Source organism: Lissotriton helveticus, chromosome 12 (genome assembly GCF_964261635.1).
Source record: "Lissotriton helveticus chromosome 12, aLisHel1.1, whole genome shotgun sequence".
NCBI lineage: Eukaryota > Metazoa > Chordata > Amphibia > Caudata > Salamandridae > Lissotriton > Lissotriton helveticus.
In genome coordinates, this window is record NC_136073.1 from 381233188 (window position 1) to 381252584 (window position 19397).

Genomic DNA, 19397 nt, shown 5'->3' on the forward strand with positions numbered 1-19397 from the left:
ATATTATAAAGAGAGAGCCCAAACCTTTGAGGGGGGTAATCTCAGTAACCACAGCACCAATCACAACACCCAATACAGCGTTGGAAAGGGCAGTTGCAGCAGAAGGACATAGGCTATGCAGACGGCCAACATATTTTTTTTTTGCGGAGTTTTATATAGCGCAAACTTGACGCGAACTGAATCAGGTATCAGAGCGCTTTACCTAGCACCAGTTACGTTACATGAGGACACACATTTATTTTTGTTAGGCACGGGGAGATTAAGTGAATTGGCCTGAATCACAGGATGTTTGGTGTCGTTACCAAGACTCGAACCCAGATCCCCAGGTCCGAGGTCGAGCGCCTTAGCCGTTAGGCCAACTCCTCTATACATTTAAAAGGTAAAAGAACCGTGCCAGCAAAGTAGTCCCTTGTGGGCGTGTCTGCGTTGTGCTGTGGGTGTGGACAGGGGCCTGGCTAACGCTGGGGGCGTGTGGTACGGCCATCACATCGTGGGCTGTGGGCGTGTGCTGGGGGCGTGACATACGCAGGGGGCATGTGTCCGCCCTTCATGCCATGTGAGTTGTACATACAAGCGCGTATTACGTTGCTGCCCAGCATCAAGGGGCAAGCCAGGGGCGTGACACACTGGGGGCGTGAGAAACGCTGGGGGCGTGTGTCCGGCCTTCATGCCATGTGAACGCAATTGCGCCACTTCAAGGGGCACGCTGGGGGCGAGAGAAACAGTGGGGGCGTGTGCTACGTTCTACCCTCATGCCATGTGGGTCGTACAATAATCGGAAGATCGTCTGCTGCGAACGTGTGCTGGGGGCGTGACAAACACATTCACTTGGAGGCCTGGTAAGTAACTTTACTGCAGTCTCTCCTGCGCGCTGTTACTGAACTCTCTCATTCAACGAAATTACACACGCCTCCTACCATCAACCAGGGCTCTAGCCGGGCTCAGGCGGTGGATCAATACACTAATTACACGCGCCTGATAACATCAAACAGGGCTGCAGCTGGGCCTCAAGCGGGGGAACATGCGCCTGCTAACATCAAACAGGCCTGCATCTGGGCCACAAGCGGGGGAACACGCAAATGAGAGTGTGCGGGGACAATTACTGCAGCCTCTCCTACTCGCTGTCACTCAACTCTCTCATTAAACAGATTTACCCGCGGCTGATAACTCTCTCATTCAACGACATTACACGCGCCTGCTAACATCAACTAGGGCTGTAGCCGGGCTCAGGCTTCGGATCACTACACCAATTACACACGCCTGCTAACATCAACCAGGGCTGCAGCTGGGACTTCTCCGTCCCTATTCTAATGAAACAAAAAACGTTGTCTATCGCGAGATTTTAACATAAATTGCCCTTGCCAAATACACACATTCTATTTTATACCCGGACAACGTCGGGACGGGCTGCTAGTATATATATAAAGATGGAAGTTCTAAATAGAACAAGGATTGAAACAAATCATACCAGCATCAAGACTTGAGACCGAAGGATATTAACAACATTTATATTTCTTTAATTTAAATATAAAGTAGGGATGTTTCTGTTGGATTATGGCAATATTGAGAAATGCTCATCTGTTAGAATGCATTCAGACCTTTAATCTGTGCATGAATGGATTCATGTTTGATATCCTAAAGGGTTTCTTCAATGAGGATCTTATGTATTGTGCATTCCAAGGGGCATATTAACAAGATGGGGAGATAAAATTATCACCGCTTTAGCGTCCGTTTTCGGCCGAAAAGCGGCTATAATTTTATCGCAATATTAGGAAGGAGATGCTACCGCGTGTTTCCGTGATATAGCACCCGCTTTGCATTGCATCGTTAATGAGATGCAAAGTAGGCGTGCCTCAATAGACTATATGGGAAAATATCGCAAAGGCAGCTTCGCGATATTTACAACAATGATCCGGCCGGCTTGGCGATAAAATCGCGCTAACCAGCCATTAACGCTGGATTTTAACGTTTGCTAAAATCCAGTGTTAGGCATACTTTGCATGGGAGGTGGAATGTGGGGTTACGACCACAGGGTCGTATCAGCAAGGTCATTGCTGTTTTGCAGGGTACATCGCTGGTTTTCCAGCGATGTTGGGACATTTCCCTGCTATCGCTGGAATTTTTATCACCAATGCACTAAGCATTGTAAATACAGAGCTAGCTTGGCAATGAATTCCAGCGACAGCCGGCGATAGGGAAACTCGTGCTAGGCACGGCCAGCGTTAATTATCTCTGCCGCTTGTTAATATGCCCCCAAGTTCTTACAGCAGCAAGATGCTTACTATCTGTACAGGGCCACTGGAATTATGGGGCATAGAAGTACCCCCTGGGCTGACTAAGGCACGATTGACACTGCATCAATACAATGGCTGAAGGGAACCGACCCAAAAAAGCTATTTACTGAAGTGGGCTGAGTCTCTGTGAACTGTGTCACAACACAAAAGATATTTGACTTTACCATATTTAACAAGCATTTGCAATGCAATAGGTCTCGCATTAGGAAAGTTTGAGCTATTGGTATTGTAAATGGCAAAGTTTTTATTTATGTTTTTTTTTTTTAAATAGCTAAATTAATAGCTTTGTCATTTACAATGCCAATAGTTATAACTTTCGCAAATGTGATACCTATAGCATTTGTAATGCAATATGTTTTATATTTACATGACTTAGATGTATTGATATTACAAATAACAATGGCGTTTAATTTTTTTAAATAACTAATACGTAAATAAAAGTTATTATAATTTATAATGGCAATAGCTTAAACTTCTCTAAAGAACTTTTGTGAAATTATGTTCAGTGTATTTTATTGTGACGAAAATCCAGGAACAGAAGTGAAATATTAACATCTTTTTGTGACATTTGCAATAAAGCTTGAAACATTGATAGCGTATATTTGAACCAGTTGTTGTTGAATGGTTGCACAGATTGATTCTGTGAGGAAAGACAACGTCCTTCCAGACAATGTATTTCACAAAAACAGAACAGTGCTTAGAAGCATTAGGGAGCCAAGTGAAGCATTCGTTGCAGTTTTCTCTTACCTTACAACAACTGCGAGGGCAGGGAAATCTTCGCGAGAGCGCGTGCTGCAGTCCGTCCAGAGCTCGCGCCGCCGGCCTGCGACCAGGAAGTCAGGCAGGCCGGGCGGGACAACCGGAAACAGGAAGTAGGAGGGCGGGAGCCTACCCCGCCTCCCACGGAAGAGCCGCGATTGTTTGGAGCACCGGAGCAGGCAGGAGCCTACCCTGCGCCCCGGTGCCGAAGAAGGGAGGAAGAGTCCTGCTGCCGGTGATAGCCGCTGCACCAAGGAAGCCGGTGAGTGGGGCTTCGCCTTGTTGCTGGGCTGCGAGGGCGAGGGGCATGTGTGTGTGCGCGCGCGTGCGGCGGCGGGCTGTGTGTGAGCGTGCGTGTGTGTGTGTGTATGTGTCTTGGAGTCTGTGTGTATGCGTGTGTGTGTGTGACTGTGGGGGGGGAGGGGGTTGCCTGTCTGGGTGCCTGCGTGTCTGTGTAAGTGTAAGTGCGTGTGCACGCGTGTGTGTGTCTGTGTGCATGCATGTGCGTTAGGCTGACTGGCTGGGAGTATGGGAGGGAAGTGCACGGTGCGTCGCAGGACGGATCGTGCGCGTTCGCGCACACAAATCCAGGAAAAAAGCGCGTAACACCCTCTTGTCCTCCTTCCCCCGAGACAGGCAACATTAGGTCTCCAGCTGGACACCTGCATCCTTCATGGCTCTGTGCTTCTGGCATGGAAAATCATGTACAGAAATTGAGTCGGCGCGCTGTGGTGGCACCTCTATAAGCACCATCCACATCCCCCACGTGGATTAGATCGATGCTAACTATCGGGTTGCGGGGTAACTGCTCACAGAAAATCTCCTGATCCAGTTTGACTCCTGGGAATGATTCTAAGGTAAGGAATCTGCCGCTACATAGCCTCTCCCAGATATGGCATTACCAAAGGTAAATAACTTGTTCTTTAGTGCCCAAAACTTTGGATCAAACCTGTCGATGAAAAATTCCAAATGTGACTGTCCAGGAGAGAGGAAAGTTGATCTACCACAATAGAACCCGGCAGGTTCTTCGAGTCGAGCACGGAATGAAGGATTATTCATATTCCAAGATATGTTCAGGCGACATGGTTACTATTTCCAAATGAGCACAGCATTCCCCTGAGGAAGGGCTAGTCATCAGCCCGAAATGCTTTGGGACTGTTAACGTTGGATTTTGTACCATTGGAATATGTACATGGAACTTATATTTTTTCAAACGTTTATGAAGTACTCATGAAGCCAATGAGTTTTGAGTAAAATCTCATGAAACAGCACAATTGTTTCGATTTCACTTTATGATGAACAGCTCATGAACATTTAGACTTTGTTGTCTTCATTAAGAGACTGACATTTCTCTTGAGTTGCTACTCTGATATGGACCAGAGAAATCTTACATTTTATTGGTTATTTTAGGGTGGGGGCTTAAAGCTAAGCTAATGTCTGAGCAAAGATGGATTGCACTCTGATGCAGAGATATAATACGATTTCATTCATCCAATTGAACTGTAAAATGGAATTGAACGTTGAATAATGGAGTGCTCTGATGCTCCTCTACTTATTCCAGAAGAAAAAAAAATACACAGGATGTTAAAATATTTAATTATTCTTATTTCCATGCCTGGAACCATCTGTCATTTCCTTCCCACTGGTTGTAGTTCCTGGAGTGTTTTTCTTTGGCAGGTCTTAGCTTTTGAAATGGGAAGTATCTAAATGTCCGTGTTATTTGACAGTCAACATGCGCAGGTAAATGAATACCATTTCCAGCATGGTTTCTTAGTGTGATTGGTGCAATAGAAACAGTCTAACTATTTTCCGATGCGTCAATGGTTTGAAGTACTCTTAGTAAACTGAAAACGATGATGATGTCTTTATCTCCCTTCCTAGAACCCTGTTCTTTCAGATATGCGTTTGCCTGTGATTTGCTCTGCGTTAAGATGGAAAATAAAACTGCTGCTCCAAAGTTCCGCTTGAGTGTTGATTGGAAACTGTGCGCTGGAAAGTCATTGGGTGTCCATTGTTGGAGCCAAGTCATGACGCTATTGATGTTAAGGTAACGGCAACCTGATACTCAGCCTGGGTACTGGGTGTCACACGAGAAGGCACAAAGCCTCAAGATCATAAAGTATTTAATCTTAAATTCATTGGCTTGCAGAGCGATCCCTGCAGTGTCTTAATGAAGCTCACCGCTCCGGATTATTGCGTCGTCTTGCCGGTATCTTTTTGCAGTGGTGTTTGTATCTGAGCCTCCCTCATTCAAACGATCAGATTAAAAACCATACCGAGGCAACAAAAAAAGCAAGTGGTTTGGTGTCAGTAAACATCATGGCAATTTGTAGCACGCTTGCAGTTTAGCATGCTATGTGCATTTTATTAAAGTGCTAGAATGCACCGAGTGTTGGGAAGAGGGCATAAGAGAGGCGGTTAATGTGTATGTAGACACCACTATTTTTATAACCATTTCAGTGTTCAGAGAGAGGATCCTGCACACGTGCTGCAGTCCGTCCAGAGCTCGCGCCGCCGGCCTGCGACCAGGAAGTCAGGCAGGCCGGGCGGGACAACCGGAAACAGGAAGTAGGAGGGCGGGAGCCTACCCCGCCTCCCACAGAAGAGCCGCGATTGTTTGGAGCACCGGAGCAGGCAGGAGCCCACCCTGCGCCCCGGTGCCGAAGAAGGGAGGAAGAGTCCTGCTGCCGGTGAGAGCCGCTGCACCAAGGAAGCCGGTGAGTGGTGCTTCGCCTTGTTGCTGGGCTGCGAGGGCAGGGGGCATGTGTGTGTGCGCGCGCGTGCGGCGGCGGGCTGTGTGTGAGCGTGCGCGCGTGTGTGTGTATGTGTCTTGGAGTCTGTGTGTATGCGTGTGTGTGTGTGACTGTGGGGGGGGGAGGGGGTTGCCTGTCTGGGTGCCTGCGTGTCTGTGTAAGTGTAAGTGCGTGTGCGCGCGTGTGTGTGTCTGTGTGCATGCATGCGCGTTAGGCTAACTTGCTGGGAGTATGGGAGGGAAGTGCACGGCGCGTCGCAGGACGGAACGTGCGCGTTCGCGCACACAAATCCAGGAAAAAAGCGCGTAACACCCTCTTGTCCTCCTTCCCCCGAGACAGGCAACATTAGGTCTCCAGCTGGACACCTGCATCCTTCGGATGCAGTTTACCAGCTCGACCTAAAAATGGGTGTTTCTGGAGTGTGTTAAAGAAATAGGCAATGAAAAGTAGCGAACATTAGGTGTCCTACAACACAATGCTAACTTTTTGGCATTTACTAACATCCTTTTATGGACTTAAGATACTTATCAGAACAATGAATGTACATTCAAAATTAGGTGCTCTGAATACTGATGGAAGTGTGAGAAAATGTTCCAACCAGATCTCTTTTTCCAGATGCATATCACAGAACTGCAAAAAAATTATTCTACATAAAAAATTACAGTACAGATTTTCCATCCGTGTGCATGTGCAATCGAAGCAATGCATACATTGCACAAAATGGAGGGGAGGAAAATAATCACAACAAACCGATGTAGCTGAATAGCATATATTTAAACATGAAACATAACCGTTGTATATTTTACACATGAATAAAAGGTATATTTATGTAAAGTAGCAAAAGATATAGGATGCACACGTCCACAGAAGTAACAATGCCAGTATAGGAGTTGCGTTGTCTGCCTTTAAAACCATAACATCCATAACTCTGTTCTTTAAGACCACATCCTATCCTTTTATGGGCTGGTATTTATTAGTGCTGTCTATTATGTACTAATGTAACGTTAAATTATGTTTAAAAAATCAGTGTACATCACTTATGTTAATGTGTCTAATTTTCAGACATGACGAGTCCATCCTATTTTCTATCAATAGAGCAGCTGTAAGCAACAGCCAGTGATAGCAATTGTTTAAAATATAGATAGTGTGGGCTTAGGCTCCACTCTCAACTCATGCTATTGGCTGTTTGGTGTATCATGCTGCCTCCTGCTGAGACATTGCAGTCTATTGCATGAGGGACTTTTTTATTCCTGAAAAATGTACTGAACAATCATACTTTCAATTGTTCATCTCATAAATTCGTAGTTTAAAGAAAGAAATACTTTTTGTATTTATTTAACGCTGGATACTTTTTTCAGGACCCTAATGTGGGCTGTTACTACCACCACTATTAGAACTATCACCATCACCTTGATTACTCCACAGGCAGTGCCACCAGCGCCATCACAACCACTACGAACAAAACCTCCACCAGCATTATAGGCAACATCACCAGTATCACCACCATTATTCACCACCCTAATGCCTTCCCCAACCATCACCCTCATCCCCATACCCAATACCACTATTAACAGCCCCAGAGCATTTGGGCATGCCTGTGTTTGCATGATTTCACATGTGAAAGCCAGACCTATTAGTTTTGCCAGTGCCTGCTAATTTAGTCGCTCCCCCTAGATTAATTAAATGAGTGCTGTTAGGCTGCCCCTGTTATCTAGAGCTCTATAAAATGTGAAAAGGTGTCTTGGCAGGCACTGAGTAAAACAGCTTTTTATTAGGCCAACAAGTGCAGCAGATGTGTTTCCTACATTAAGTTCACAGCACACCTGTCTGTTGAAACTGTACTTTATGGACAGACTGCAAATTCCGAGCTCCACTGTCTGCCACAGCTCAGAATAGCCGGTTTTATGGGACAAAACAAACTTAGATAATAAGCATTGAAAGTAGTATTTTTAAATCCTAGAAATTAGACCACAGGCTATGACATTTCTGACAATTCAAAGTATGTTTCCATGTCTGAGATGTTAATCCAATCATTCCACATCTTGTCTAACCGAACAGTAGAATGTTGTCTGACATGAACTTCAGATCATTACCAGATAACCATTCCAGCTTTGCAGATTTTCCCGTAACAGTACTTTCTCTCATGGACCTATTTCTGTCACACTGTACAGATTGCATAGTACTACACTGAAGATATATTTCTGCTTTATTTTCATCTTTAACTCACATGCTTGTGTACATCTGAACTATAAAGAACATTGTAATGGTAAATTTACTAATAAAAGGGAATACGTGGGTAATAGTGTCTACCTACCTCGATTACAGGTAATTTTGCAAATAATGTAAATTGGTGTATTCCCTGCTTGGTGTCTCATACAACAGCCTAACTTATTCTCACTCCAAACTGTATTATAGGGCCACAACATGTTGATGGCTAATTGTGTCAGCACGCAATTGATTGCGAATATATCTGCACACAGGGGCGTAACATAGGTCCTCCAGGGGGCCATTAATATTTCAAGGGGGCCGCTAAGGCAGCCAAAGGCCAATGAATATCTCCAAGTTTTAGGGGCCAGGGGTCCCTCATCTCATTCTGCAGGGGAGCTCCGTCATTTTGAGTTAGCCACTGACTGCATACATATATCACTAAATAGGTGTACACACACACACACGCACACACACAACAAAGCCCAAAAAATGACCTCTACTCAACACACATACTCCCAGTACTAAGATCGCAATAACAATTCCAACAGTGCTTAATTTGTAAAAAAGGGAAGTGGCAGAACCCTTGTCAGGAGGCCACTGCAGATTGCACCATCCATTACTACTGCCAGCTCTGCCAGTACCTGTGCCAACCCAAATACTAATGATCACACTCCTACAAGTGTGATACTTCAGACAATTCCAGGCCCCCAAAGATATAAGAATAGTTTGGGAGGCAGGGATTAGTCAATGTAATCTATATTAAATAGATAATCAACTGTTGTTCTGCTCATCTCTAAATTAGTCAAACAGTGCCCCCATTGTGCAGACTATCAGAAGTGCCACTGTTGACAATTAAGTGCAGGTGGCGAGCACCGGATACCCCAGCTCAAATTAAGCAGTGACTTAAAAATGGTTTAAACAACCTTCTGATTTTTACAACGTTGTGTCCAGGTGAGAACAACAGGGGCATCAAGTGATACAGCTAGGGTAAAACATTGTTGGTCAAGTGCAAAACCGGAGGTAGGATTCAGGTTTCTCGATTCCAAAATGAGTAATTTAACACATTCATATTAGGAAGTTTCCTTCCCCTTTCTCTTAACTTCAAGTCCTCACCTAGGGGAGAGCCAAAATAATTTTCTGCCAGCAAAGGAGTGTAAAGCTGATAACCAGATCACCTTCTCAACCAGCAAGTAAAACGGGAAAAATAATACAGCCTAGTAACTATATATGATATCTCACATTTACATATACAGCCCAGGATCATTAATCTGAAGAAAAGAGATATGAACACAATATCAAAACCTATCACAATGAAGTGTCAAAGGAATGCGATTATAATGAGCCTTGTTAAAATACACAAACTTACAAATAATATACAAGTGTGTGCGTGCACACAGACCTCCCCACCCCTCCACCCCCAGCTTTTACAGGTGGTGAAATATTGGAAGGAGGTGGGAGGCTCCACTGGCAGATTTGGGGGACTTTTCCCTATTCATTGTCGTACCCAAGTGACAGTATTCATCTGTCCTAGTAGTGAAAACAAAATAAGAAAGAAGCACTCTTTAATTATTTATATTTTTTATTTGGGATAAGCACAGACCAGACCTGTTCAGGTGTCAACATGCTAAATAATATTGCTATTTTAACAACTGTCATTGATGCATAGAGTATAATTCTTATATAAATTATATAAGCATATATTATTAATTATTACAGACAGAAAAAACTGAATAATACTACTACACATATGAATACTGAGAGTTGCATCAGGTATATTGCCTATATTAAGCTTCAGTTGTACAGGAATTACACTGATGTAGAGAATTGCATTCTCTATAGAAAGTGTAATAACTTTCTCATTGTAAATCAATGTAACTGAGTTTGAGACACATCTAGTCAGAACTAAAAATACATTGATAATGTGTGTACAAGTAATGTGCTGACAATTCTTCAAGAGATTGTTGTTTTTTCTCATAAAACGTCCAACATCTCCATGTCTTGGCATTGGTTTTTTACATCTATGTTCAGTAACATTAAAATGCAAATATCAAGATACATTGACTACTATTTTATTACTCTAGTACATGAAGATGTTTTACATCTGTGCCCCAGCTGTGTCTATGAAATGGGTGACTAACAAATTAGTAAAATATATTGTACAATGTAGATATCCCTGTGATGAGCATTTACCAAATATCATACATACTGTATGTACCATAGTTGATACATTTGGCCAGTGAATATACTATCATGTAAAACAAAGGTATAATAAGGAAATCATATAAACATTGTAGAAATATATTAAATAGTGTTCCACAATGCTTGAAATAGAATTCTACAAGATCATGTACATATGAACGAAATGTTCATTATTATTCCAGTTTTAAATAGATAACTAGCAGTTCTTTATCTTTAACCCTCCCACACAAATTTTGAATACAGCAATTCAGCATAACAAAATGAAGGAGGGCACGAGAAAAATCCTGAGTTAAGTGTGTTGATGTACAGTTCAGAATGCTTCTGAGGCAATGGCAAATCCATGTTTTATAATTCACTGGATGGGTAATGTCTGGTTTTCTGTCTCAACTCTCAGCACCTTCTATTCAGGCACCAGCACTCATCCACAGTATCCTATTGCCACCGCTCCCCAGTGACCAAAAATCCCCCAGCAGCAGAGGTAGGCACAAAGGGTGGCCTCTCAACAGGTTTAAGGAGAGCTATGCGGTGGCTACAACGGAGCTTGCTCAGAGCGTGTCCGCCATGTTGGCTGCTCAAGCCACACCCCCATCAACATAAGAGTCTTATAGACAAGGTGAAAGAATATGACAATCCCTCCTGTATTAACAAAGTTTGAATTTTCAGAATTAATTGTGGTGTGTCTAATACTGAGCAAGAAAGAAGGCCAGGCACATGCTCTCTTTAATCATTTACTCTAAGTGTCCAATGACAAAAAGATTTTCCTGATTTCACCTACTGAGTTTTTTCCACATTCCAGCAATGCAAGAACCAGCTTCAACACATCTCACAAGGGTTCACCTTTTCAGATAAACGAAGAGAATCTGTCTTATATGATGCATGACACAATATTGTTTAAAGGAGACACCATCACACTTCCAAGATCTGTCATTGGCCACTCTGACAAAACAAAGTGACTTAAAAAAAGGCAAATTACTTGCAGTTTGAAAAAAATCGTGCAAAAAATGGGGCTTTCTGTTTCATCTTCCCTTCACTTTCAATAACAAACCCCACACAGTAAGATCAGTGGGTGATGCAAAGGAGATCTTGAAAATTGCTAATTTCAAGATGCCTTCAATTACCACTAAACTAATGCAAAAGGTAAAACTGTGTGGAGAGTGACAGAGACAAAGATCAACTAGTCAATTACTATTCCCACTCCAGTGAGTGAAACAGTAGGGAAAGCGTTGGATAGCAGGAGGGTAACAATTACTATTCCCACTCCAGTGAGTTTAACAGTAGGGAAAGCATTGGATAGAGGGAAGGTAAAAATTACTATTTCCACTCCAGTGAGTGCAACAGTAGGGAAAGCATTGGATAGCGGAAGGGTAAACATTACTATGCCCACCCCAGTGAGTGCAGTGGGGAAAGCGTTGGATAGCGAGAGGGTAAAAATTACTATTCCCACTCCCTTGAGTGCAACAGTAGGGAAAACGTTGGATAGCAGGAGGGTAAAAATTACTATTCCCACTCCAGTGAGTGCAACAGTAGGAAAAGCATTGGATAGCGGGAGGGTAAACATTTCTATTCCCACTCCAGTGAGTGCATAAGTAGGGAAAGCGTTGGACAGCTGGTAGGTAAAAATTACTATTCCCACTCCAATGAGTGAAACAGTAGGGAAAGCGTTGGATAGCAGGAGGGTAACGATTACTATTCCCACTCCAGTGAGTAAAACAGTAGGGAAAGCGTTGGATAGCGGGAGGGCAAAAATTAAAATTCCCACTCCAGCGAGTGCAACAGTAGGGAAAGCATTGGATAGCGTAGGGGTAAAACTTACTATTCCCACACCAGCGAATGCAACAGTAGGGAAAGCATTGGATTGCGTAGGGGTAAAAATTACTATTCCCACTCCAGTGAGTGCATGTAGCGGGCTCGGGCGCATGGGAGGAAGGAAGGAAAGTCGGGAAGGAGCAGCAGTCGGGTTTTGGTTAGCGAAGGTTTTATTGTTGCATATAGATAGTCCGTACAGGTCTTTCTATGGAAAGGGGTTCTTCGAGGTGATCGGCTTCTTGTTATCTGTCTGCTCCGGAGCCTGGGGTTTTCTGTCCTCCGATAGCTCCGGGCTTCGTCGGGTCGTCTGGTCGTCTGAGTCCGTCTTGGCTCTCCGTCTGCCGAACCCACAAACAAAAGAGAGCACCACGTTAGTATTGCTCTCAGGTTTAACACTGCAAAGGGGGAAGGGAGCGAGGAGTCGAACAGCACCTGTGTGTCAAGCCAATATTACAGTGCAAGGAGGGGTAGTGCTCGGGGAAAGGGAACCGGGATTCTGGATACCACTGCTATACAAAGGGACCGCCCCTCCGTTCTACCCAGCCCCTGATTTTATCACGCACCTGGGCAAGCCACACACCTCCCCCGGGTGTATGGCTGGGCGGCTCGTAGAGTCGTTGGCCTCCTGGCTTCTCCTCCGTCTCGGGGACCTCGTCCTTTCCTCTCTCCTCCGGTCGTTTCTTCTCTGCTCCTAGACTCCTTCGCTCGCTCTGCTCCTTGTCTCTCCGCACCTCCGCTCTCTCTCCACTCCCGGTGTACAAGCACCCCAGGTCGTCAGTTACTTCTGCATTTGAAGGCAGCCTTTCGTTGGTAGACCCCTCCCAGTCTCCCACAGCCCGGAGATTAAAGGGCCAGTCACCTTCCTCACCGTCTCCGAGGTTGTAATTGGCTCCGCCGTCGCTCGACTGCTGTGGATGATAAGAGGGGGGGGGTTGGAAGCGTGAGTTCCTGCCGGGTCTCCGTGGCCCCTTCCATAGTCCCAGAACTGTCACAGGAGGGCGCCGAGTGTACCCCGTTACAGTGCAACAGTAGGGAAAGTGTTGGATAGCGTAGGGGTAAAAATTACTATTCCTACTCCAGTGAGTGCAACAGTAGGGAAAGGGTTGGATGGCGTAGGGGTAATCATTACTATTCCCACTCCAGAGAGTGCAACAGTAGGGAAAGTGTTGGATAACGTAGGGGTGAAAATTACTATTCCCACTCCAGCGAGTTCAACAGTGGGGAAATTAATGATTTAATAATTAAATGAAAATAAGTGAATTATCAATACCAATAAAATATTAATTAAAAGTAATTACCAATTACAAAAGATTTAAAAATTAATTAATTATAAGTACCATTAAATATTATTTATTCAAAATTAGTTACCTATTAATAATTAATTAACACATTATTTTCAATACCAAATATTCATAAGCAATAAAAGAAACCAATTAATAATTAACAGTAAATTGTCATTACACAAAAATAGTTTCAATAATTACTTAATTGCAATTAAATTACTTCCCACCTTATTCCCCTATAAACTGACAACCCGCTTTGAATAATAAATCAACACAATTAATATAATTATCAATTAATCAATAAATTAAAATATTTACCAATTAATAAAAATCAATTACCAATTATTAATTAATTAACAATAAATTAATTATCAATACCAATAAATACAAATAAATAATTATTTAATTAAAATTAAATTACTTCCCACCCTATTCCCCTATAAATCCACAACCCGCTCTGAATAACAAATGAATACAATTAATTTAATTATCAATTATTCAATTAATAAAAATTAATGCCCATTAATAAAAATTAATTACCAATTAATAATTAACAATCAATTAAGTATCAAATCCAATAAATAAAAATAAATAATTCCTTAATTACAATAAAATTACTTCCCACCCAATTCCCCTAAAAAATCCACAACCTGCTGCAGAACTAAAACGCAAAATTAAATTAAAAACAAGTAATACTTCCTAAAAATTAATATTTAAATTACTATAATTACATTACTTCCCACCCTATTCCCCTATAAACCCACAACCCGCTACGGAAATAAATAATGCAAAAATGAAATCACATACAATTTATTACTTTAAAAAAATTCAAACATACATTACAAAAATAATACATACTTTTAATACATATACTAACACTTAAAACACTATAAAAAAAATCGATATTTTTAACAATTTTATTATGTATGTCGATATTATTAACTTTGATATCATGAAAATCGATATTTCTTACCTGAATTTGATATTCTTCACCACTACATTTTTGCAATTCGATATTCTGTCCATTCTATATATTAAACTCCATATTCTATCCAGTCGATATTTTTTTTTCGATATTGTGACTATTCGCCGTTAAAAAGGCGAGTTGGCATTGTCTCAGGTCTAAAATCTTTAAAATCGGTACAATCCATCTTTTCCTCAGAACAATATAACATTTACAGAATAGAAGGATGTGCATTGTAAACTGAAGGGACATATCATCACATCGACATATGCCCAAGGTTCTCTACCAATCGTCACCAGAGGGAGTGCCAGTGTCTTTACCGGCTCTGTTGGTGTGTGTGCCTGTTGTTTCAAGACCAGTTCCCATTAACCCCAATACAGGGAAGCCATTTCGGATTCCCAAGAAGTGGAAAGGCACCCCCTCAAACCTCTCCCACCCAAACTGTGTCTCAGGTCTGAATTACTCCACCTCCACGTGCCACTGCACCACCTGGTCCAAGTATCCCTTTGCCTTGCCAAGCCACTGATAGCCCTACCTCACCTGGGCTACTCTCTCCCCAAGCAGGTGCTCCTGATGTCACCGACACACAGCCAGCTCCCAGTCTGCCTGACAGCCAAATGTGAGTGCTAGCCCCCTCACACACCTGTCTCTCTCAAAGGTGGGCCTGTTCTGCCCATTGTTACCCACCTGACTGTGTTGCTGCCCATGGAAGGGTACAGTTGTACACACTCCCTGTGCATATTCTCATGTCCTCGCTCTGCACTTTGCCATGCCCACTGGCCTTTGTGTTCTGCCCTTGCCTGTGCAGATTCTCATGTCCTCGCTCTGCACTTTGCCATGCCCACTGGCCTTTGTGTTCTGCCCCTGCCTGTGCAGATTCTCATGTCCTCGCTCTACACTTTGCCATGCCCACTAGCCTTTGTGTTCTGCCCTTGCCTGTGCAGATTATCATGTCCTCACTGCACTTTGCCATGCCCACTGGCCTTTGTGTTCTGCCCTTGCCTGTGCAGATTCTCATGTCCTCGCTCTGCACTTTGCCATGGCCACTGGCCTTTGTGTTCTGCTGTGTTGGACTCTTCCTTGTGCAGCCTCTCATGTACTTTCTATGAGCTTTGCCCTGGACACTGGCCCTGTTTAAGCATGGGCGGATTTTGCGGATTGGCAATCCGCGAACTTGCGTATTTACGGATTCGCAATCCGCGAAGATCCGCGAACTCTAGCGGACTTGCGGATTTTTCCGTTTTTTGTGTTCGCGCGTGTTCGCGCCGATTTTGGGACAAGTTCGCAATTGCGAACTTACTTTTCGGCTTGCAACGGCCGCGACTATGTTGTTTCTACGTCTGGTTTATCATCACAGGTTCACAGCACCCTCTGTTTCACCACTGCCACCCTCTGGGACACCCATGCCACCCTCTAGTACATCCTCACAGGCACCTATTAGGTTTATTTATTACTGTAGATTATGGTGGTTGAAAAAAGCTAGCACACCTGCCCTTCTTCAACTGCCATCAATTAATTTGTGTTTCATTAATGTGTCAGTAATTTTGAAAGTTCCAGTCTGGCTGGCACCTGCTTCCTTCCTTATCTGTAATTTGCTTTTTGTTGCAGTGAAATTTTTTTTTTACAGGACCTTTATGGTGCTATTCTATGAGCCTGCTGTTTGGGTCATAGCAGGGTCATAGAATTGTTGCAAACTCTGGAGGGGCCCATCAGGAAGCACTACCTTGAATGTTACTAATGTTAAGTTTGAACTTTTGCACCTGCTCATTGCTTTCATTTTAGCTAAAATCGTTTTTTTTGCAATTTCGCGCGTTATTTGGGGCGCGAATCCGTGCGAGATCGATTTCGGAAGCCGCGAATACGTGCGAATACAAAATTGTTTTTGTTGCGACGTGTATATTCGCGTGATCTTGCGCGTGTTCGCGAGGCGCTTCTAGCTATTCGTTTGCCAAGTTACCCTATCGGTCGTACACGGGCGCGGCCATCTTGTTGGCGTGACGTAATTCCGTTTCCGCCCGCTATGTGTAATCTCGCAAAGTGTGCTGCTCGCGAGTACAAGTTCGCGCGTACTCGCAAGGAAAATCTCGCGCGAACTTACCCACGCGTTCGTGAACGGGCGCGGCCATCTTGTTTCTCATTCATTGCTATGGTTCTGGGCATGCTTTCTCTATCCTCTCTCAATCTCTGCCATCCTTTGCTTGTTTGAAGTTTTTTTGATCTAATTTTACTTATTATCTAACCCTCTATTTTTCTAGCTCTATATTTTTGTGTTTTCTGCAGCTTTTAGTTACTTTTAAACTACTTTTTTAAACTCTTTTCTTTTCTTCTTCACTATTCTATTTCTTCTTTATCATTTAAGTTTATTTCTGCCCAGACCATGGTAAAGGGAGCCGGGAAGCACCCTGAGAAGGGGAAGGGTCCCGCACCCCGTGCCCGGCTCCCGTGCGGGCGTTTAAGGGGGGAGCAAGTGGTCCCGAGGGAGATCTTCAGCGCGGAGGAAGTGGCGGCACTGATCTTCCATGTCCAGCGCCGCCTCCCCAAGACGATCCTGGGAGGCGGCAAGATCGCGACCGGCTATGGCATCCGGGAGCGCCGCCAGCGGTGGGAGAAGGTGTGCCGGGCCATGTACAAGATCTCTGGGGTCCGGCGCACATATAACCAGGCCACCCACCGCTGGACCGATGTCATGGACCGGGAGCGGGACTTGCTGGACGCGCTCGGCGTAGAGGTCCCCGGGCTTGGTGAGTAGTAGTAGTAGTACATTTACTACTCTGTTTTATCCTGCTCTGTTATTTGCAAATCTTTGTTCTTTACCAAGAGCAATAATGCTGCCGATTACATTGAGGTAAATTATATTTCAAAATCTTCTATGCATTTCATTTTCAGGTGCACTGCTCTCCTTCTCAGTAGCCTTGCTTGCTACTATGCTTCTTTGTTTTGTATGTTGTGTTCAGAAGCATTTCATTGGCCTGAGAAATTATGTATCAGTGTACTGTAAAGAAAAGAACTGTGTAATGCTAGACAGTAAGGGTCATATTTTCAATTACCGGCGCATCCCTGCAAAGTAGCAGGGATGCGGCAGTAATTGTGTGCCATGCCACCACCACCCATTGGCCCAAAACGTCACAGAAGCCTTACGCATCTGTGCCGTAAAGGCAGCGCATTGCTGGAGTTGCGTGCCAACGATGGCGCAGCTCCAGCAATGCTCTGGGGTACCCTATCTCCCCAATGCTGCATCAAGCCGTACGTCGGCTTCAAGCGCGCAGGGTTTGAGTCATGCATCATTGTCATAAAAATGACTGATTGACATCTTGTAGATTTCCCTCAGCCACTTTTAGGATTCGTTCCTGCGCAGGTACGCCCTCCCTAGCGCCGGAACGCCCCCTGATGGCGCAGGGCTTTACAACGTGATGCATCGCCCATATGCCCATATGTGTTTTTTTTTTTAATATATACGCCGCACCAACACCATGGCGAGTCTTTTGTTCTGCCGCTGCGTCAGAAAAGGCACGCAACAATGGAGGAAAATCAGCCGCAACTTCCGCAAGGGACTTATAAATCAGCCCCAACAGACTGAAGTCCAGTGTCCTTCCTTTAGACAGTCACATGGCTATCAGAAGAAATAGTGGCGGTGGTGGCGGGTGGATTGATAGTTTGAGTATTCACTGATCTGCAAGCAGGATGGACTTTGTCTGTCACGTGTTGCGCACTACTGCCTGCAGTGCCAGGCCTAGGCAAACCTCTTTAGTAGTCTGTTTATTGAGTTACATAGGAACTTTCTAAGTCAACGTTCCGCAAATCAGGCAATACGAATAACGTAGTATACCACATGAGATAGATCCCGTGGAATAGTTGTCTATCTATTTGCTATTTTTCCAAAATATGTTGTTATTGTTCTTTTGAAATGTTTGATTTGGTTGAAAAATCTCATCCATGTTTTATGGTTTTTCTTTCTTTCATGTTGTACATCAGCTCCCCCCAAGGGCAAGAGGACACAGGAGGAGGGTGCTGAGGATGCAGGCCAGGATCGGGCAGGCGAGGGCTCCTTTGCTGGCCCCAGTAAGTTTACATTTTACTAAACAGTACCTATTTTTTCCTAGCGTTCCTCATTCGATTTTTTCTAAATCGTCTTTGATCTTCTTGTAGACTGGATATAAATTCTTATCCTGCCTCGAATATGACTCCCTGTGGTATTACTAGACTATTCTTATTAGTCTGTCTGTGTAGCTAACTAAGATTGGACATTTGGCAATTCCATTGGACTCCCATTATATTCAGCAATACCTCTATGCACTGTCTCCTTACTGACTAGATAGTGTGGCAGAGTCATTCAGCTCCCGAAGTCACCGATTATAGATCCCCAATGATCTCTAGATTATCGTACGCAGGACAAGAGAGTAGTACGGAGTCACAGCACAGTCAAGAAGTGTCAGAGGCACTCATGCTTGCAAAAATTCCAAAACCTTTAGCTCATCCACTCTAGTCTAGAGGAACAAAAACCACAGAGTCTATTTAAGTGTAAAAGCTTTATTAAAAGTAAACACATTTATTGAAATCTACTTTGTCATAAAACTATTTAACTGTAAACGGAAAAGTGGTTAGTGCTGACGATTAATTGGACACATTTCTTGTGGTCGAGCCGAACTCTCACCTACTTTGAACTTGATCCTGGTCGTGTTCTTAGGACTCAGGAGTCAAGCTTCTGTCTGTTAGGAGAAAAAGTGGTGCGTGTTAAAAATCAAAAGCAAGCATTCATCAGTTGTGCATAAAAGTGCAGCAAGACAACAGCCTTCCCTGGAAAATGGGACATTTTTACTATGGAGTAGACAGTCACAAATTATTACATTGTATTCTGTTTTTTTAACATTTCTCCTAGACCAAATATTATATAGTAGTGAGTGGTGTATTCTAACTTTCTTAAATGTACTTTGTAGGTGTAACATCTGGTGACGGGGCCAGCGCGGAGGTGGCTGATGTGTTGGACTTGGACTCGGAGGCCTCTGGGGAGGATGCGGCGGTAGAAGAGCTGGTGGCCGTTCCTGTGGGGGATCAAACGGTGGTGGCGGAAACAGGTAAGCTATATATTCCTTACTTATTGAGATTGAAGACTGCATAGTGTGCTTTCTGCACG